Source organism: Amia ocellicauda, unplaced genomic scaffold (genome assembly GCF_036373705.1).
Source record: "Amia ocellicauda isolate fAmiCal2 unplaced genomic scaffold, fAmiCal2.hap1 HAP1_SCAFFOLD_184, whole genome shotgun sequence".
Classification (NCBI taxonomy): Eukaryota; Metazoa; Chordata; class Actinopteri; order Amiiformes; family Amiidae; genus Amia; species Amia ocellicauda.
Genome location: NW_027102747.1, coordinates 1 through 20702, shown reverse-complemented (window position 1 = coordinate 20702; position 20702 = coordinate 1). Strand labels below are relative to the sequence as shown.

At 43.5% G+C, this 20702-nt stretch overlaps 17 non-coding genes and 1 pseudogene across 17 annotated transcripts; all 18 read right to left on the bottom strand.

Annotated features, from left to right (window-relative positions):
- Window positions 1-464: 464 nt before the first annotated feature.
- Window positions 465-583, bottom strand: LOC136724457 (5S ribosomal RNA). The gene has a single exon (XR_010807120.1). It is a non-coding gene; the product is annotated as a 5S ribosomal RNA (ribosomal RNA).
- A 1066-nt stretch (window positions 584-1649) lies between these two features.
- LOC136724368 (5S ribosomal RNA) lies at window positions 1650-1768 on the bottom strand. The gene has a single exon (XR_010807042.1). It is a non-coding gene; the product is annotated as a 5S ribosomal RNA (ribosomal RNA).
- Window positions 1769-2823: 1055 nt separating this feature from the next.
- LOC136724445 (5S ribosomal RNA) lies at window positions 2824-2942 on the bottom strand. The gene has a single exon (XR_010807109.1). It is a non-coding gene; the product is annotated as a 5S ribosomal RNA (ribosomal RNA).
- Window positions 2943-4008: 1066 nt separating this feature from the next.
- On the bottom strand, window positions 4009-4127 carry LOC136724382 (5S ribosomal RNA). The gene has a single exon (XR_010807054.1). It is a non-coding gene; the product is annotated as a 5S ribosomal RNA (ribosomal RNA).
- Window positions 4128-5168: 1041 nt separating this feature from the next.
- On the bottom strand, window positions 5169-5287 carry LOC136724385 (5S ribosomal RNA). Its single transcript, XR_010807057.1, has one exon. It is a non-coding gene; the product is annotated as a 5S ribosomal RNA (ribosomal RNA).
- Window positions 5288-6341: 1054 nt separating this feature from the next.
- Window positions 6342-6460, bottom strand: LOC136724404 (5S ribosomal RNA). Its single transcript, XR_010807074.1, has one exon. It is a non-coding gene; the product is annotated as a 5S ribosomal RNA (ribosomal RNA).
- Window positions 6461-7526: 1066 nt separating this feature from the next.
- Window positions 7527-7645, bottom strand: LOC136724407 (5S ribosomal RNA). Its single transcript, XR_010807077.1, has one exon. It is a non-coding gene; the product is annotated as a 5S ribosomal RNA (ribosomal RNA).
- Window positions 7646-8701: 1056 nt separating this feature from the next.
- On the bottom strand, window positions 8702-8820 carry LOC136724390 (5S ribosomal RNA). The gene has a single exon (XR_010807062.1). It is a non-coding gene; the product is annotated as a 5S ribosomal RNA (ribosomal RNA).
- Window positions 8821-9886: 1066 nt separating this feature from the next.
- LOC136724406 (5S ribosomal RNA) lies at window positions 9887-10005 on the bottom strand. The gene has a single exon (XR_010807076.1). It is a non-coding gene; the product is annotated as a 5S ribosomal RNA (ribosomal RNA).
- Window positions 10006-11062: 1057 nt separating this feature from the next.
- LOC136724379 (5S ribosomal RNA) lies at window positions 11063-11181 on the bottom strand. Its single transcript, XR_010807052.1, has one exon. It is a non-coding gene; the product is annotated as a 5S ribosomal RNA (ribosomal RNA).
- A 1055-nt stretch (window positions 11182-12236) lies between these two features.
- Window positions 12237-12355, bottom strand: LOC136724408 (5S ribosomal RNA). The gene has a single exon (XR_010807078.1). It is a non-coding gene; the product is annotated as a 5S ribosomal RNA (ribosomal RNA).
- Window positions 12356-13421: 1066 nt separating this feature from the next.
- LOC136724389 (5S ribosomal RNA) lies at window positions 13422-13540 on the bottom strand. The gene has a single exon (XR_010807061.1). It is a non-coding gene; the product is annotated as a 5S ribosomal RNA (ribosomal RNA).
- A 1065-nt stretch (window positions 13541-14605) lies between these two features.
- LOC136724405 (5S ribosomal RNA) lies at window positions 14606-14724 on the bottom strand. The gene has a single exon (XR_010807075.1). It is a non-coding gene; the product is annotated as a 5S ribosomal RNA (ribosomal RNA).
- A 1054-nt stretch (window positions 14725-15778) lies between these two features.
- Window positions 15779-15897, bottom strand: LOC136724409 (5S ribosomal RNA). The gene has a single exon (XR_010807079.1). It is a non-coding gene; the product is annotated as a 5S ribosomal RNA (ribosomal RNA).
- Window positions 15898-16952: 1055 nt separating this feature from the next.
- Window positions 16953-17061, bottom strand: LOC136724410 (uncharacterized; annotated as a pseudogene).
- Window positions 17062-18127: 1066 nt separating this feature from the next.
- LOC136724380 (5S ribosomal RNA) lies at window positions 18128-18246 on the bottom strand. The gene has a single exon (XR_010807053.1). It is a non-coding gene; the product is annotated as a 5S ribosomal RNA (ribosomal RNA).
- A 1066-nt stretch (window positions 18247-19312) lies between these two features.
- Window positions 19313-19431, bottom strand: LOC136724374 (5S ribosomal RNA). The gene has a single exon (XR_010807047.1). It is a non-coding gene; the product is annotated as a 5S ribosomal RNA (ribosomal RNA).
- Window positions 19432-20487: 1056 nt separating this feature from the next.
- On the bottom strand, window positions 20488-20606 carry LOC136724456 (5S ribosomal RNA). Its single transcript, XR_010807119.1, has one exon. It is a non-coding gene; the product is annotated as a 5S ribosomal RNA (ribosomal RNA).
- Window positions 20607-20702: the final 96 nt, after the last annotated feature.

Below are 20702 nucleotides of genomic sequence, written 5' to 3'. Positions count from 1 at the left end.
AGTCGGGTAGTCCATCATCACAGTTCGAGGGCAGGCATCATTTCAGTAATTTCATCCCGTTGCATTCACATCCGTGCCTTGAATGAGATTGAATGTGATCTTTGCTCTCAAGTATGTTCCCAAGTTTTACACTTTCGTGCTTTGCATGAATGGGAATGGAACCGTGTGTGTTGAATGAGGCTCCTTGTGAGCACTGAACTTTGTCCGGTGGAGTTCCTTTTTGTGTTGCTGTAATTGTGTCATTTCTCGATGAGAAAGATTAGGCAACATTTAGTCACTTCTAGCCATGATGCTCAATTTATTTATGAATGTACCCTAGTTACTAGGGACCGTTTACGTTGGAGAACAAGATCTATTGTATGCCTGTGTATTTGGGGAAGTCAAATCTGAAATAATGATGAAATTGCGTGTATCCAAAGTTAAAACTCGTGATTTGTCGCCCTCTGGTGTGTAAAAGATGCAAAAGCTTACAGCACCTGGTATTCCCAGGCGGTCTCCCATCCAAGTACTGACCAGGCCCGAGCCTGCTTAGCTTCCGAGATCGGACGAGATCGGGCGTATTCAGGCTAGTATGGCCGTAAGCCAGAAAGGCTGTCCCTGACGCTCTACTTAAAGGGAAGGCAATATCCGTTTCTGCCGTTCATACTTACAGTTGAACTGTCTCTCTACTCTAAAGCCCGGGACACAGCAGCGCGCCGCAGATAGTCCCTGCTAACACGCCACGTTGTGGCAACATTGTGGCAACGTTGTGCGTTAGCTGGGGTGCCACACCAGACCGGAACTATATATTACAAAACGAACACATTGTCTTGATAAAACAGCTGTAATTGAGTGCCTGACACGCCAGTCAAGCGCAATCTTGAGAAGGTGTGCATTTCAGTAAGGATTTCAATTGACATGCAGTATGAAACTGAAAGGAGGTTGCATCACTATGATGCATAACATTGCATGTATTGTATTTTCAAGTGTGTGCATTCATCCTGTTGTCATTTTGTTTTGAAAGCAGAAGAATCATTCAACAGGTTGCTGAGACAAATGTAAACCAGTAAAACATATGAAGAGAAACAAACCTTGAATATAAGTTCAGTTGTTTAAACATTTGACAAACTATGGTGAGGGGGTAAGAAAACACACAAATCCAGCAGCTCCTGTATTTCAATACACCAGAACCCAATATTATTGGCGAGTCGGGTAGTCCATCATCACAGTTCGAGGGCAGGCATCATTTCAGTAATTTCATCCCGTTGCATTCACATCCGTGCCTTGAATGAGATTGAATGTGATCTTTGCTCTCAAGTATTGTCCCAAGTTTTACACTTTCGTGCTTTGCATGAATGGGAATGGAACCGTGTGTGTTGAATGAGGCTCCTTGTGAGCACTGAACTTTGTCCGGTGGAGTTCCTTTTTGTGTTGCTGTAATTGTGTCATTTCTCGATGAGAAAGATTAGGCAACATTTAGTCACTTCTAGCCATGATGCTCAATTTATTTACGAATGTACACTAGTTACTAGGGACCGTTTACGTTGGAGAACAAGATCTATTGTATGCCTGTGTATTTGGGGAAGTCAAATCTGAAATAATGATGAAATTGCGTGTATCCAAAGTTAAAACTCGTGATTTGTCGCCCTCTGGTGTGTAAAAGATGCAAAAGCTTACAGCACCTGGTATTCCCAGGCGGTCTCCCATCCAAGTACTGACCAGGCCCGAGCCTGCTTAGCTTCCGAGATCGGATGAGATCGGGCGTATTCAGGCTAGTATGGCCGTAAGCCAGAGAGGCTGTCCCTGACGCTCTACTTAAAGGGAAGGCAATATCCGTTTCTGCCGCTCATACTTGCAATTGAACTGTCTCTCTACTCTAAAGTCCGGGACACACCAGCGCGCCGCAGACAGTCCCTGCTAACACGAAACGTTGTGGCAACGTTGTGCGTTAGCTGGGGTGCCACACCAGACCGGAACTATATATTACAAAACGAACACATTGTCTTGATAAAACAGCTGTAATTGAGTGCCTGACACGCCAGTCAAGCGCAATCTTGAGAAGGTGTGCATTTCAGTAAGGATTTCAATTGACATGCAGTATGAAACTGAAAGGAGGTTGCATCACTATGATGCATAACATTGCATGTATTGTATTTTCAAGTGTGTGCATTCATCCTGTTGTCATTTTGTTTTGAAAGCAGAAGAATCATTCAACAGGTTGCTGAGACAAATGTAAACCAGTAAAACATATGAAGAGAAACAAACCTTGAATATAAGTTCAGTTGTTTAAACATTTGACAAACTATGGTGAGGGGGTAAGAAAACACACAAATCCAGCAGCTCCTGTATTTCAATACACCAGAACCCAATATTATTGGCGAGTCGGGTAGTCCATCATCACAGTTCGAGGGCAGGCATCATTTCAGTAATTTCATCTTGTTGCATTCACATCCGTGCCTTGAATGAGATTGAATGTGATCTTTGCTCTCAAGTATGTTCCCAAGTTTTACACTTTCGTGCTTTGCATGAATGGGAATGGAACCGTGTGTGTTGAATGAGGCTCCTTGTGAGCACTGAACTTTGTCCGGTGGAGTTCCTTTTTGTGTTGCTGTAATTCTGTCATTTCTCGATGAGAAAGATTAGGCAACATTTAGTCACTTCTAGCCATGATGCTCAATTTATTTATGAATGTACCCTAGTTACTAGGGACCGTTTACATTGGAGAACAAGATCTATTGTATGCCTGTGTATTTGGGGAAGTCAAATCTGAAATAATGATGAAATTGCGTGTATCCAAAGTTAAAACTCGTGATATGTCGCCCTCTGGTGTGTAAAAGATGCAAAAGCTTACAGCACCTGGTATTCCCAGGCGGTCTCCCATCCAAGTACTGACCAGGCCCGAGCCTGCTTAGCTTCCGAGATCGGACGAGATCGGGCGTATTCAGGCTAGTATGGCCGTAAGCTAGGAATGCTGTCCCTGACGCTCTACTTAAAGGGAAGGCAATATCCGTTTCTGCCGTTCATACTTACAGTTGAACTGTCTCTCTACTCTAAAGCCCGGGACACACCAGCGCGCCGCAGACAGTCCCTGCTAACACGCCACGTTGTGGCAACATTGTGGCAACGTTGTGCGTTAGCTGGGGTGCCACACCAGACCGGAACTATATATTACAAAACGAACACATTGTCTTGATAAAACAGCTGTAATTGAGTGCCTGACACGCCAGTCAAGCGCAATCTTGAGAAGGTGTGCATTTCAGTAAGGATTTCAATTGACATGCAGTATGAAACTGAAAGGAAGTTGCATCACTATGATGCATAACATTGCATGTATTGTTTTTACAAGTGTGTGCATTCATCCTGTTGTCATTTTGTTTTGAAAGCAGAAGAATCATTCAACAGGTTGCTGAGACAAATGTAAACCAGTAAAACATATGAAGAGAAACAAACCTTGAATATAAGTTCAGTTGTTTAAACATTTGACAAACTATGGTGAGGGGGTAAGAAAACACACAAATCCAGCAGCTCCTGTATTTCAATACACCAGAACCCAATATTATTGGCGAGTCGGGTAGTCCATCATCACAGTTCGAGGGCAGGCATCATTTCAGTAATTTCATCCCGTTGCATTCACATCCGTGCCTTGAATGAGATTGAATGTGATCTTTGCTCTCAAGTATGTTCCCAAGTTTTACACTTTCGTGCTTTGCATGAATGGGAATGGAACCGTGTGTGTTGAATGAGGCTCCTTGTGAGCACTGAACTTTGTCCGGTGGAGTTCCTTTTTGTGTTGCTGTAATTGTGTCATTTCTCGATGAGAAAGATTAGGCAACATTTAGTCACTTCTAGCCATGATGCTCAATTTATTTACGAATGTACCCTAGTTACTAGGGACCGTTTACATTGGAGAACAAGATCTATTGTATGCCTGTGTATTTGGGGAAGTCAAATCTGAAATAATGATGAAATTGCGTGTATCCAAAGTTAAAACTCGTGATTTGTCGCCCTCTGGTGTGTAAAAGATGCAAAAGCTTACAGCACCTGGTATTCCCAGGCGGTCTCCCATCCAAGTACTGACCAGGCCCGAGCCTGCTTAGTTTCCGAGATCGGACGAGATCGGGCGTATTCAGGCTAGTATGGCCGTAAGCCAGGGAGGCTGTCCCTGACGCTCTACTTAAAGGGAAGGCAATATCCGTTTCTGCCGCTCATACTTACAGTTGAACTGTCTCTCTACTCTAAAGTCCGGGACACACCAGCACGCCGCAGACAGTCCCTGCTAACACGAAACGTTGTGGCAACGTTGTGCGTTAGCTGGGGTGCCACACCAGACCTATGTATTACAAAACGAACACATTGTCTTGATAAAACAGCTGTAATTGAGTGCCTGACACGCCATTCAAGCGCAATCTTGAGAAGGTGTGCATTTCAGTAAGGATTTCAATTGACATGCAGTATGAAACTGAAAGGAGGTTGCATCACTATGATGCATAACATTGCATGTATTGTATTTTCAAGTGTGTGCATTCATCCTGTTGTCATTTTGTTTTGAAAGCAGAAGAATCATTCAACAGGTTGCTGAGACAAATGTAAACCAGTAAAACATATGAAGAGAAACAAACCTTGAATATAAGTTCAGTTGTTTAAACATTTGACAAACTATGGTGAGGGGGTAAGAAATGACACAAATCCAGCAGCTCCTGTATTTCAATACACCAGAAGCCAATATTATTGGCGAGTCGGGTAGTCCATCATCACAGTTCGAGGGCAGGCATCATTTCAGTAATTTCATCCCGTTGCATTCACATCCGTGCCTTGAATGAGATTGAATGTGATCTTTGCTCTCAAGTATGTTCCCAAGTTTTACACTTTCGTGCTTTGCATGAATGGGAATGGAACCGTGTGTGTTGAATGAGGCTCCTTGTGAGCACTGAACTTTGTCCGGTGGAGTTCCTTTTTGTGTTGCTGTAATTGTGTCATTTCTCGATGAGAAAGATTAGGCAACATTTAGTCACTTCTAGCCATGATGCTCAATTTATTTACGAATGTACCCTAGTTACTAGGGACCGTTTACGTTGGAGAACAAGATCTATTGTATGCCTGTGTATTTGGGGAAGTCAAATCTGAAATAATGATGAAATTGCGTGTATCCAAAGTTAAAACTCGTGATTTGTCGCCCTCTGGTGTGCAAAAGCTTACAGCACCTGGTATTCCCAGGCGGTCTCCCATTCAAGTACTGACCAGGCCCGAGCCTGCTTAGCTTCCGAGATCGGACGAGACCGGGCGTATTCAGGCTAGTATGGCCGTAAGCCAGGGAGGCTGTCCCTGACGCTCTACTTAAAGGGAAGGCAATATCCGTTTCTGCCGCTCATACTTGCAGTTGAACTGTCTCTCTACTCTAAAGTCCGGGACACACCAGCGCGCCGTAGACAGTCCCTGCTAACACGAAACGTTGTGGCAACGTTGTGCGTTAGCTGGGGTGCCACACCAGACCGGAACTATATTTTACAAAACGAACACATTGTCTTGATAAAACAGCTGTAATTGAGTGCCTGACACGCCAGTCAAGCGCAATCTTGAGAAGGTGTGCATTTCAGTAAGGATTTCAATTGACATGCAGTATGAAACTGAAAGGAGGTTGCATCACTATGATGCATAACATTGCATGTATTGTATTTTCATGTGTGTGCATTCATCCTGTTGTCATTTTAATTTGAAAGCAGAAGAATCATTCAACAGGTTGCTGAGACAAATTTAACCAGTAAAACATATGAAGAGAAACAAACCTTGAATATAAGTTCAGTTGTTTAAACATTTGACAAACTATGGTGAGGGGGTAAGAAAACACACAAATCCAGCAGCTCCTGTATTTCAATACACCAAAACCCAATATTATTGGCGAGTCGGGCAGTCCATCATCACAGTTCGAGGGCAGGCATCATTTCAGTAATTTCATCCCGTTGCATTCACATCCGTGCCTTGAATGAGATTGAATGTGATCTTTACTCTCAAGTATATTTCCAAGTTTTACACTTTCATGCTTTGCATGAATGGGAATGGAACCGTGTGTGTTGAATGAAGCTCCTTGTGAGCACTGAACTTTGTCCAGTGGAGTTCCTTTTTGTGTTGCTGTAATTGTGTCATTTCTTGATGAGAAAGATTAGGCAACATTTAGTCACTTCTAGCCATGATGCTCAATTTATTTACGAATGTACGCTAGTTACTAGGGACCGTTTACGTTGGAGAACAAGATCTATTGTATGCCTGTGTATTTGGGGAAGTAAAATCTGAAATAATGATGAAATTGCGTGTATCCAAAGTTAAAACTCGTGATTTGTCGCCCTCTGGTGTGTAAAAGATGCAAAAGCTTACAGCACCTGGTATTCCCAGGCAGTCTCCCATCCAAGTACTAACCAGGCCAGAGCCTGCTTAGCTTCTGAGATCGGACGAGATCGGGCGTATTCAGGCTAGTATGGCCGTAAGCCAGAGAGGCTGTCCCTGACGCACTACTTAAAGGGAAGGCAATATCCGTTTCTGCCGCTCATACTTGCAGTTGAACTGTCTCTCTACTCTAAAGTCCGGGACACACCGGCGAAGAAAAGACAGTCCCTGCTAACACGCCACGTTGTGGCAACGTTGTGGCAACGTTGTGCGTTAGCTGGGGTGCCACACCAGACCGGAACTATATTTTACAAAACGAACACATTGTCTTGATAAAACAGCTGTAATTGAGTGCCTGACACGCCAGTCAAGCGCAATCTTGAGAAGGTGTACATTTCAGTAAGGATTTCAATTGACATGCAGTATGAAACTGAAAGGAGGTTGCATCACTATGATGCATAACATTGCATGTATTGTATTTTCAAGTGTGTGCATTCATCCTGTTGTCATTTTGTTTTGAAAGCAGAAGAATCATTCAACAGGTTGCTGAGACAAATGTAAACCAGTAAAACATATGAAGAGAAACAAACCTTGAATATAAGTTCAGTTGTTTAAACATTTGACAAACTATGGTGAGGGGGTAAGAAAACACACAAATCCAGCAGCTCCTGTACTTCAATACACCAGAAGCCAATATTATTGGTGAGTCGGGTAGTCCATCATCACAGTTCGAGGGCAGGCATCATTTCAGTAATTTCATCCCGTTGCATTCACATCCGTGCCTTGAATGAGATTGAATGTGATCTTTGCTCTCAAGTATGTTCCCAAGTTTTACACTTTCGTGCTTTGCATGAATGGGAATGGAACCGTGTGTGTTGAATGAGGCTCCTTGTGAGCACTGAACTTTGTCCGGTGGAGTTCCTTTTTGTGTTGCTGTAATTGTGTCATTTCTTGATGAGAAAGATTAGGCAACATTTAGTCACTTCTAGCCATGATGCTCAATTTATTTACGAATGTACCCTAGTTACTAGGGACCGTTTACGTTGGAGAACAAGATCTATTGTATGCCTGTGTATTTGGGGAAGTAAAATCTGAAATAATGATGAAATTGTGTGTATCCAAAGTTAAAACTCGTGATTTGTCGCCCTCTGGTGTGTAAAAGGTGCAAAAGCTTACAGCACCTGGTATTCCCAGGCGGTCCCCCATCCAAGTACCGACCAGGCCCGAGCCTGCTTGGTTTCCGAGATCGGACGAGATCGGGCGTATTCAGGCTAGTATGGCCGTAAGCCAGGGAGGCTGTCCCTGATGCTCTACTTAAAGGGAAGGCAATATCCGTTTCTGCCGTTCATACTTACAGTTGAACTGTCTCTCTACTCTAAAGCCCGGGACACAGCAGCGCGCCGCAGACAGTCCCTGCTAACACGCCATGTTGTGGCAACGTTGTGCGTTAGCTGGGGTGCCACACCAGACCGGAACTATATTTTACAAAAAAAAACACATTGTCTTGATAAAACAGCTGTAATTGAGTGCCTGACACGCCAGTCAAGCGCAATCTTGAGAAGGTGTGCATTTCAGTAAGGATTTCAATTGACATGCAGTATGAAACTGAAAGGAGGTTGCATCACTATGATGCATAACATTGCATGTATTGTATTTTCAAGTGTGTGCATTCATCCTGTTGTCATTTTGTTTTGAAAGCAGAAGAATCATTCAACAGGTTGCTGAGACAAATGTAAACCAGTAAAACATATGAAGAGAAACAAACCTTGAATATAAGTTCAGTTGTTTAAACATTTGACAAACTATGGTGAGGGGGTAATAAAACACACAAATCCAGCAGCTCCTGTATTTCAATACACCAGAACCCAATATTATTGGCGAGTCGGGTAGTCCATCATCACAGCTCGAGGGCAGGCATCATTTCAGTAATTTCATCCCGTTGCATTCACATCCGTGCCTTGAATGAGATTGAATGTGATCTTTGCTCTCAAGTATGTTCCCAAGTTTTACACTTTCGTGCTTTGCATGAATGGGAATGGAACCGTGTGTGTTGAATGAGGCTCCTTGTGAGCACTGAACTTTGTCCGGTGGAGTTCCTTTTTGTGTTGCTGTAATTGTGTCATTACTCGATGAGAAAGATTAGGCAACATTTAGTCACTTCTAGCCATGATGCTCAATTTATTTACGAATGTACCCTAGTTACTAGGGACCGTTTACGTTGGAGAACAAGATCTATTGTATGCCTGTGTATTTGGGGAAGTAAAATCTGAAATAATGATGAAATTGTGTGTATCCAAAGTTAAAACTCGTGATTTGTCGCCCTCTGGTGTGAAAAAGGTGCAGAAGCTTACAGCACCTGGTATTCCCAGGCGGTCTCCCATCCAAGTACTGACCAGACCCGAGCCTGCTTGGCTTCCGAGATCGGACGAGATCGGGCGTATTCAGGCTAGTATGGCCGTAAGCCAGGGAGGCTGTCCCTGACGCTCTACTTAAAGGGAAGGCAATATCCGTTTCTGCCGTTCATACTTACAGTTGAACTGTCTCTCTACTCTAAAGCCCGGGACACACCAGCGCGCTGCAGACAGTCCCTGCTAACACGCCACGTTGTGGCAACGTTGTGGCAACGTTGTGCGTTAGCTGGGGTGCCACACCAGACCGGAACTATATTTTACAAAACGAACACATTGTCTTGATAAAACAGCTGTAATTGAGTGCCTGACTTGCCAGTCAAGCGCAATCTTGAGATGGTGTGCATTTCAGTAAGGATTTCAATTGACATGCAGTATGAAACTGAAAGGAGGTTGCATCACTATGATGCATAACATTGCATGTATTGTATTTTCAAGTGTGTGCATTCATCCTGTTGTCATTTTGTTATGAAAGCACAAGAATCATTCAACAGGTTGCTGAGACAAATGTAAACCAGTAAAACATATGAAGAGAAACAAACCTTGAATATAAGTTCAGTTGTTTAAACAATTGACAAACTATGGTGAGGGGGTAAGAAAACACACAAATCCAGCAGCTCCTGTATTTCAATACACCGGAACCCAATATTATTGGCGAGTCGGGTAGTCCATCATCACAGTTCGAGGGCAGGCATCATTTCAGTAATTTCATCCCGTTGCATTCACATCCGTGCCTTGAATGAGATTGAATGTGATCTTTGCTCTCAAGTATGTTCCCAAGTTTTACACTTTTGTGCTTTGCATGAATGGGAATGGAACCGTGTGTGTTGAATGAGGCTCCTTGTGAGCACTGAACTTTGTCCGGTGGAGTTCCTTTTTGTGTTGCTGTAATTGTGTCATTTCTCGATGAGAAAGATTAGGCAACATTTAGTCACTTCTAGCCATGATGCTCAATTTATTTACGAATGTACCCTAGTTACTAGGGACCGTTTACGTTGGAGAACAAGATCTATTGTATGCCTGTGTATTTGGGGAAGTCAAATCTGAAATAATGATGAAATTGTGTGTATCAAAAGTTAAGACTCGTGATTTGTCGCCCTCTGGTGTGTAAAAGGTGCAAAAGCTTACAGCACCTGGTATTTCCAGGCGGTCTACCATCCAAGTACTGACCAGGCCCGAGCCTGCTTGGCTTCCGAGATCGGACGAGATCGGGCGTATTCAGGCTAGTATGGCTGTAAGCCAGGGAGGCTGTCCCTGACGCTCTACTTAAAGGGAAGGCAATATCCGTTTCTGCCGTTCATACTTACAGTTGAACTGTCTCTCTACTCTAAAGCCCGGGACACACCAGCGCGCCGCAGACAGTCCCTGCTAACACGCCACGTTGTGGCAACATTGTGGCAACGTTGTGCGTTAGCTGGGGTGCCACACCAGACCGGAACTATATATTACAAAACGAACACATTGTCTTGATAAAACAGCTGTAATTGAGTGCCTGACACGCCAGTCAAGCGCAATCTTGAGAAGGTGTGCATTTCAGTAAGGATTTCAATTGACATGCAGTATGAAACTGAAAGGAGGTTGCATCACTATGATGCATAACATTGCATGTATTGTATTTTCAAGTGTGTGCATTCATCCTGTTGTCATTTTGTTTTGAAAGCAGAAGAATCATTCAACAGGTTGCTGAGACAAATGTAAACCAGTAAAACATATGAAGAGAAACAAACCTTGAATATAAGTTCAGTTGTTTAAACATTTGACAAACTATGGTGAGGGGGTAAGAAAACACACAAATCCAGCAGCTCCTGTATTTCAATACACCAGAACCCAATATTATTGGCGAGTCGGGTAGTCCATCATCACAGTTCGAGGGCAGGCATCATTTCAGTAATTTCATCCCGTTGCATTCACATCCGTGCCTTGAATGAGATTGAATGTGATCTTTGCTCTCAAGTATGTTCCCAAGTTTTACACTTTCGTGCTTTGCATGAATGGGAATGGAACCGTGTGTGTTGAATGAGGCTCCTTGTGAGCACTGAACTTTGTCCGGTGGAGTTCCTTTTTGTGTTGCTGTAATTGTGTCATTTCTCGATGAGAAAGATTAGGCAACATTTAGTCACTTCTAGCCATGATGCTCAATTTATTTACGAATGTACCCTAGTTACTAGGGACCGTTTACGTTGGAGAACAAGATCTATTGTATGCCTGTGTATTTGGGGAAGTCAAATCTGAAATAATGATGAAATTGCGTGTATCCAAAGTTAAAACTCGTGATTTGTCGCCCTCTGGTGTGCAAAAGCTTACAGCACCTGGTATTCCCAGGCGGTCTCCCATCCAAGTACTGACCAGGCCCGAGCCTGCTTGGCTTCCGAGATCGGACGAGATCGGGCGTATTCAGGCTAGTATGGCCATAAGCCAGGGAGGCTGTTCCTGACGCTCTACTTAAAGGGAAGGCAATATCCGTTTCTGCCGTTCATACTTACAGTTGAACTGTCTCTCTACTCTAAAGCCCGGGACACACCAGCGCGCCGCAGACAGTCCCTGCTAACACGCCACGTTGTGGCAACGTTGTGCGTTAGCTGGGGTGCCACACCAGACCGGAACTATATTTTACAAAACGAACACATTGTCTTGATAAAACAGCTGTAATCGAGAGCCTGACACGCCAGTCAAGCGCAATCTTGAGAAGGTGTGCATTTCAGTAAGGATTTCAATTGACATGCAGTATGAAACTGAAAGGAGGTTGCATCACTATGATGCATAACATTGCATGTATTGTATTTTCAAGTGTGTGCATTCATCCTGTTGTCATTTTGTTTTGAAAGCAGAAGAATCATTCAACAGGTTTCTGAGACAAATGTAAACCAGTAAAACATATGAAGAGAAACAAACCTTGAATATAAGTTCAGTTGTTTAAACATTTGACAAACTATGGTGAGGGGGTAAGAAAACACACAAATCCAGCAGCTCCTGTATTTCAATACACCAGAACCCAATATTATTGGCGAGTCGGGTAGTCCATCATCACAGTTCGAGGGCAGGCATCATTTCAGTAATTTCATCCCGTTGCATTCACATCCGTGCCTTGAATGAGATTGAATGTGATCTTTGCTCTCAAGTATGTTCCCAAGTTTTACACTTTCGTGCTTTGCATGAATGGGAATGGAACCGTGTGTGTTGAATGAGTCTCCTTGTGAGCACTGAACTTTGTGCGGTGGAGTTCCTTTTTGTGTTGCTGTAATTGTGTCATTTCTTGATGAGAAAGATTAGGCAACATTGAGTCACTTCTAGCCATGATGCTCAATTAATTTACGAATGTACCCTAGTTACTAGGGACCGTTTACGTTGGAGAACAAGATCTATTGTATGCCTGTGTATTTGGGGAAGTAAAATCTGAAATAATGATGAAATTGTGTGTATCCAAAGTTAAAACTCGTGATTTGTCGCCCTCTGGTGTGTAAAAGGTGCAAAAGCTTACAGCACCTGGTATTCCCAGGCGGTCTCCCATCCAAGTACTGACCAGGCCCGAGCCTGCCTGGCTTCCGAGATCGGTCGAGATCGGGCGTATTCAGGCTAGTATGGCCGTAAGCCAGGGAGGCTGTCCCTGACGCTCTACTTAAAGGGAAGGCAATATCCGTTTCTGCCGATCATACTTACAGTTGAACTGTCTCTCTACTCTAAAGCCCGGGACACACCAGCGCGCCGCAGACAGTCCCTGCTAACACGCCACGTTGTGGCAACGTTGTGGCAACGTTGTGCGTTAGCTGGGGTGCCACACCAGACCGGAACTATATTTTACAAAACGAACACATTGTCTTGATAAAACAGCTGTAATTGAGTGCCTGACACGCCAGTCAAGCGCAATCTTGAGAAGGTGTACATTTCAGTAAGGATTTCAATTGACATGCAGTATGAAACTGAAAGGAGGTTGCATCACTATGATGCATAACATTGCATGTATTGTATTTTCAAGTGTGTGCATTCATCCTGTTGTCATTTTGTTTTGAAAGCAGAAGAATCATTCAACAGGTTGCTGAGACAAATGTAAACCAGTAAAACATATGAAGAGAAACAAACCTTGAATATAAGTTCAGTTGTTTAAACATTTGACAAACTATGGTGAGGGGGTAAGAAAACACACAAATCCAGCAGCTCCTGTACTTCAATACACCAGAAGCCAATATTATTGGTGAGTCGGGTAGTCCATCATCACAGTTCGAGGGCAGGCATCATTTCAGTAATTTCATCCCGTTGCATTCACATCCGTGCCTTGAATGAGATTGAATGTGATCTTTGCTCTCAAGTATGTTCCCAAGTTTTACACTTTAGTGCTTTGCATGAATGGGAATGGAACCGTGTGTGTTGAATGAGGCTCCTTGTGAGCACTGAACTTTGTCCGGTGGAGTTCCTTTTTGTGTTGCTGTAATTGTGTCATTTCTTGATGAGAAAGATTAGGCAACATTTAGTCACTTCTAGCCATGATGCTCAATTTATTTACGAATGTACCCTAGTTACTAGGGACCGTTTACGTTGGAGAACAAGATCTATTGTATGCCTGTGTATTTGGGGAAGTCAAATCTGAAATAATGATGAAATTGTGTGTATCAAAAGTTAAAACTCGTGATTTGTCGCCCTCTGGTGTGTAAAAGGTGCAAAAGCTTACAGCACCTGGTATTCCCAGGCGGTCTCCCATCCAAGTACCGACCAGGCCCGAGCCTGCTTGGCTTCCGAGATCGGACGAGATCGGGCGTATTCAGGCTAGTATGGCCGTAAGCCAGGGAGGCTGTCCCTGATGCTCTACTTAAAGGGAAGGCAATATCCGTTTCTGCCGTTCATACTTACAGTTGAACTGTCTCTCTACTCTAAAGCCCGGGACACACCAGCGCGCCGCAGACAGTCCCTGCTAACACGCCACGTTGTGGCAACGTTGTGGCAACGTTGTGCGTTAGCTGGGGTGCCACACCAGACCGGAACTATATTTTACAAAACGAACACATTGGCTTGATAAAACAGCTGTAATTGAGTGCCTGACACGCCAGTCAAGCGCAATCTTGAGAAGGTGTGCATTTCAGTAAGGATTTCAATTGACATGCAGTATGAAACTGAAAGGAGGTTGCATCACTATGATGCATAACATTGCATGTATTGTATTTTCAAGTGTGTGCATTCATCCTGTTGTCATTTTGTTTTGAAAGCAGAAGAATCATTCAACAGGTTGCTGAGACAAATGTAAACCAGTAAAACATATGAAGAGAAACAAACCTTGAATATAAGTTCAGTTGTTTAAACATTTGACAAACTATGGTGAGGGGGTAAGAAAACACACAAATCCAGCAGCTCCTGTATTTCAATACACCAGAACCCAATATTATTGGCGAGTCGGGTAGTCCATCATCACAGTTCGAGGGCAGGCATCATTTCAGTAATTTCATCCCGTTGCATTCACATCCGTGCCTTGAATGAGATTGAATGTTATCATTACTCTCAAGTACGTTCCCAAGTTTTACACTTTCGTGCTTTGCATGAATGGGAATGGAACCGTGTGTGTTGAATGATGCTCCTTGTGAGCACTGAACTTTGTCCGGTGGAGTTCCTTTTTTGTTGCTGTAATTGTGTCATTTCTCGATGAGAAAGATTAGGCAACATTTAGTCACTTCTAGCCATGATGCTCAATTTATTTACGAATGTACCCTAGTTACTAGGGACCGTTTACGTTGGAGAACAAGATCTATTGTATGCCTGTGTATTTGGGGAAGTCAAATCTGAAATAATGATGAAATTGCGTGTATCCAAAGTTAAAACTCGTGATTTGTCGCCCTCTGGTGTGTAAAAGATGCAAAAGCTTACAGCACCTGGTATTCCCAGGCGGTCTCACATCCAAGTACTGACCAGGCCCGAGCCTGCTTAGCTTCCGAGATCGGACGAGATCAGGCGTATTCAGGCTAGTATGGCCGTAAGCCAGGGAGGCTGTCCCTGACGCTCTACTTAAAGGGAAGGCAATATCCGTTTCTGCCGCTCATACTTGCAGTTGAACTGTCTCTCTACTCTAAAGTCCGGGACACACCAGCGCGCCGCAGACAGTCCCTGCTAACACGAAACGTTGTGGCAACGTTGTGCGTTAGCTGGGGTGCCACACCAGACCGGAACTATATATTACAAAACGAACACATTGTCTTGATAATACAGCTGTAATTGAGTGCCTGACACGCCAGTCAAGCGCAATCTTGAGAAGGTGTGCATTTCAGTAAGGATTTCAATTGACATGCAGTATGAAACTGAAAGGAGGTTGCATCACTATGATGCATAACATTGCATGTATTGTATTTTCAAGTGTGTGCATTCATCCTGTTGTCATTTTGTTTTGAAAGCAGAAGAATCATTCAACAGGTTGCTGAGACAAATGTAAACCAGTAAAACATATGAAGAGAAACAAACCTTGAATATAAGTTCAGTTGTTTAAACATTTGACAAACTATGGTGAGGGGGTAAGAAAACACACAAATCCAGCAGCTCCTGTATTTCAATACACCAGAACCCAATATTATTGGCGAGTCGGGTAGTCCATCATCACAGTTCGAGGGCAGGCATCATTTCAGTAATTTCATCCCGTTGCATTCACATCCGTGCCTTGAATGAGATTGAATGTTATCATTACTCTCAAGTACGTTCCCAAGTTTTACACTTTCGTGCTTTGCATGAATGGGAATGGAACCGTGTGTGTTGAATGATGCTCCTTGTGAGCACTGAACTTTGTCCGGTGGAGTTCCTTTTTTGTTGCTGTAATTGTGTCATTTCTTGATGAGAAAGATTAGGCAACATTTAGTCACTTCTAGCCATGATGCTCAATTTATTGACGAATGTACCCTAGTTACTAGGGACCGTTTACGTTGGAGAACAAGATCTATTGTATGCCTGTGTACTTGGGGATGTAAAATCTGAAATAATGATGAAATTGCGTGTATCCAAAGTTAAAACTCGTGATTTGTCGCCCTCTGGTTTGTAAAAGGTGCAAAAGCTTACAGCAACTGGTATTCCCAGGCGGTCTCCCATCCAAGTACTGACGAGGCCCAAGCCTGCTTAGCTTCCGAGATCGGACGAGATCGGGCGTATTCAGGCTAGCATGGCCGTAAGCCAGGGAGGCTGTCCCTGACGCTCTACTTAAAGGGAAGGCAATATCCGTTTCTGCCGCTCATACTTGCAGTTGAACTGTCTCTCTACTCTAAAGTCCGTGACACACCAGCGCGCCGCAGACAGTCCCTGCTAACACGAAACGTTGTGGCAACGTTGTGCGTTAGCTGGGGTGCCACACCAGACCGGAACTATATATTACAAAACGAACACATTGTCTTGATAATACAGCTGTAATTGAGTGCCTGACACGCCAGTCAAGCGCAATCTTGAGAAGGTGTGCATTTCAGTAAGGATTTCAATTGACATGCAGTATGAAACTGAAAGGAGGTTGCATCACTATGATGCATAACATTGCATGTATTGTATTTTCAAGTGTGTGCATTCATCCTGTTGTCATTTTGTTTTGAAAGCAGAAGAATCATTCAACAGGTTGCTGAGACAAATGTAAACCAGTAAAACATATGAAGAGAAACAAACCTTGAATATAAGTTCAGTTGTTTAAACATTTGACAAACTATGGTGAGGGGGTAAGAAAACACACAAATCCAGCTGCTCCTGTATTTCAATACACCAGAACCCAATATTATTGGCGAGTCGGGTAGTCCAACATCACAGTTCGAGGGCAGGCATCATTTCAGTAATTTCATCCCGTTGCATTCACATCCGTGCCTTGAATGAGATTGAATGTGATCTTTGCTCTCAAGTATGTTCCCAAGTTTTACACTTTCGTGCTTTGCATGAATGGGAATGGAACCGTGTGTGTTGAATGAGGCTCCTTGTGAGCACTGAACTTTGTCCGGTGGAGTTCCTTTTTGTGTTGCTGTAATTGTGTCATTTCTCGATGAGAAAGATTAGGCAACATTTAGTCACTTCTAGCCATGATGCTCAATTTATTTACGAATGTACCCTAGTTACTAGGGACCGTTTACGTTGGAGAACAAGATCTATTGTATGCCTGTGTATTTGGGGAAGTCAAATCTGAAATAATGATGAAATTGCGTGTATCCAAAGTTAAAACTCGTGATTTGTCGCCCTCTGGTGTGTAAAAGATGCAAAAGCTTACAGCACCTGGTATTCCCAGGCGGTCTCCCATCCAAGTACTGACCAGGCCCGAGCCTGCTTAGCTTCCGAGATCGGGCGTATTCAGGCTAGTATGGCCGTAAGCCAGGAATGCTGTCCCTGACGCTCTACTTAAAGGGAAGGCAATATCCGTTTCTGCCGTTCATACTTACAGTTGAACTGTCTCTCTACTCTAAAGCCCGGGACACACCAGCGCGCCGCAGACAGTCCCTGCTAACACGCCACGTTGTGGCAACATTGTGGCAACGTTGTGCGTTAGCTGGGGTGCCACACCAGACCGGAACTATATATTACAAAACGAACACATTGTCTTGATAAAACAGCTGTAATTGAGTGCCTGACACGCCAGTCAAGCGCAATCTTGAGAAGGTGTGCATTTCAGTAAGGATTTCAATTGACATGCAGTATGAAACTGAAAGGAGGTTGCATCACTATGATGCATAACATTGCATGTATTGTATTTACAAGTGTGTGCATTCATCCTGTTGTCATTTTGTTTTGAAAGCAGAAGAATCATTCAACAGGTTGCTGAGACAAATGTAAACCAGTAAAACATATGAAGAGAAACAAACCTCGAATATAAGTTCAGTTGTTTAAACATTTGACAAACTATGGTGAGGGGGTAAGAAAACACACAAATCCAGCAGCTCCTGTATTTCAATACACCAGAACCCAATATTATTGGCGAGTCGGGTAGTCCATCATCACAGTTCGAGGGCAGGCATCATTTCAGTAATTTCATCCCGTTGCATTCACATCCGTGCCTTGAATGAGATTGAATGTGATCTTTGCTCTCAAGTATGTTCCCAAGTTTTACACTTTCGTGCTTTGCATGAATGGGAATGGAACCGTGTGTGTTGAATGAGGCTCCTTGTGAGCACTGAATTTTGTCCGGTGGAGTTCCTTTTTGTGTTGCTGTAATTGTGTCATTTCTCGATGAGAAAGATTAGGCAACATTTAGTCACTTCTAGCCATGATGCTCAATTTATTTACGAATGTACCCTAGTTACTAGGGACCGTTTACATTGGAGAACAAGATCTATTGTATGCCTGAGTATTTGGGGAAGTCAAATCTGAAATAATGATGAAATTGCGTGTATCCAAAGTTAAAACTCGTGATTTGTCGCCCTCTGGTGTGTAAAAGATGCAAAATCTTACAGCACCTGGTATTCCCAGGCGGTCTCCCATCCAAGTACTGACCAGGCCCGAGCCTGCTTAGCTTCCGAGATCAGACGAGATCGGGCGTATTCAGGCTAGTATGGCCGTAAGCCAGGGAGACTGTCCCTGACGCTCTACTTAAAGGGAAGGCAATATCCGTTTCTGCCGTTCATACTTACAGTTGAACTGTCTCTCTACTCTAAAGCCCTGGACACACCAGCGCGCCGCAGACAGTCCCTGCTAACACGCCACGTTGTGGCAGCGTTGTGGCAACGTTGTGCGTTAGCTGGGGTGCCACACCAGACCGGAACTATATATTACAAAACGAACACATTGTCTTGATAAAACAGCTGTAATTGAGTGCCTGACACGCCAGTCAAGCGCAATCTTGAGAAGGTGTGCATTTCAGTAAGGATTTCAATTGACATGCAGTATGAAACTGAAAGGAGGTTGCATCACTATGATGCATAACATTGCATGTATTGTATTTTCAAGTGTGTGCATTCATCCTGTTGTCATTTTGTTTTGAAAGCAGAAGAATCATTCAACAGGTTGCTGAGACAAATGTAAACCAGTAAAACATATGAAGAGAAACAAACCTTGAATATAAGTTCAGTTGTTTAAACATTTGACAAACTATGGTGAGGGGGTAAGAAAACACACAAATCCAGCAGCTCCTGTATTTCAATACACCAGAACCCAATATTATTGGCGAGTCGGGTAGTCCATCATCACAGTTCGAGGGCAGGCATCATTTCAGTAATTTCATCCCGTTGCATTCACATCCGTGCCTTGAATGAGATTGAATGTGATCTTTGCTCTCAAGTATGTTCCCAAGTTTTACACTTTCGTGCTTTGCATGAATGGGAATGGAACCGTGTGTTTTGAATGAGGCTCCTTGTGAGCACTGAACTTTGTCCGGTGGAGTTCCTTTTTGTGTTGCTGTAATTGTGTCATTTCTCGATGAGAAAGATTAGGCAACATTTAGTCACTTCTAGCCATGATGCTCAATTTATTTACGAATGTACCCTAGTTACTAGGGACCGTTTACGTTGGAGAACAAGATCTATTGTATGCCTGTGTATTTGGGGAAGTCAAATCTGAAATAATGATGAAATTGCGTGTATCCAAAGTTAAAACTCGTGATTTGTCGCCCTCTGGTGTGTAAAAGATGCAAAAGCTTACAGCACCTGGTATTCCCAGGCGGTCTCCCATCCAAGTACTGACCAGGCCCGAGCCTGCTTAGCTTCCGAGATCGGACGAGATCGGGCGTATTCAGGCTAGTATGGCAGTAAGCCAGGGAGGCTGTCCCTGACGCTCTACTTAAAGGGAAGGCAATATCCGTTTCTGCCGCTCATACTTACAGTTGAACTGTCTCTCTACACTCATGCCGGGGACACACCAGCGCGCCGCAGACAGTCCCTGCTAACACGCCACGTTGTGGCAACGTTGTGCGTTAGCTGGGGTGCCACACCAGACCGGAACTATATTTTACAAAAAAAAACACATTGTCTTGATAAAACAGCTGTAATTGAGTGCCTGACACGCCAGTCAAGCGCAATCTTGAGAAGGTGTGCATTTCAGTAAGGATTTCAATTGACATGCAGTATGAAAATGAAAGGAGGTTGCATCACTATGATGCATAACATTGCATGTATTGTATTTTCAAGTGTGTGCATTCATCCTGTTGTCATTTTGTTTTGAAAGCAGAAGAATCATTCAACAGGTTGCTGAGACAAATGTAAACCAGTAAAACATATGAAGAGAAACAAACCTTGAATATAAGTTCAGTTGTTTAAACATTTGACAAACTATGGTGAGGGGGTAAGAAATGACACAAATCCAGCAGCTCCTGTATTTCAATACACCAGAAGCCAATATTATTGGCGAGTCGGGTAGTCCATCATCACAGTTCGAGGGCAGGCATCATTTCAGTAATTTCATCCCGTTGCATTCACATCCGTGCCTTGAATGAGATTGAATGTGATCTTTGCTCTCAAGTATGTTCCCAAGTTTTACACTTTCGTGCTTTGCATGAATGGGAATGGAACCGTGTGTGTTGAATGAGGCTCCTTGTGAGCACTGAACTTTGTCCGGTGGAGTTCCTTTTTGTGTTGCTGTAATTGTGTCATTTCTTGATGAGAAAGATTAGGCAACATTTAGTCACTTCTAGCCATGATGCTCAATTTAGTTACGAATGTACCCTAGTTACTAGGGACCGTTTACGTTGGAGAACAAGATCTATTGTATGCCTGTGTATTTGGGGAAGTAAAATCTGAAATAACGATGAAATTGTGTGTATCCAAAGTTAAAACTCGTGATTTGTCGCCCTCTGGTGTGTAAAAGGTGCAAAAGCTTACAGCACCTGGTATTCCCAGGCGGTCTCCCATCCAAGTACTGACCAGGCCCGAGCCTGCTTGGCTTCCGAGATCGGACGAGATCGGGCGTATTCAGGCTAGTATGGCCGTAAGCCAGGTAGGCTGTCCACGACGCTCTACTTAAAGGGAAGGCAATATCCGTTTCTGCCGTTCATACTTACAGTTGAACTGTCTCTCTACTCTAAAGCCC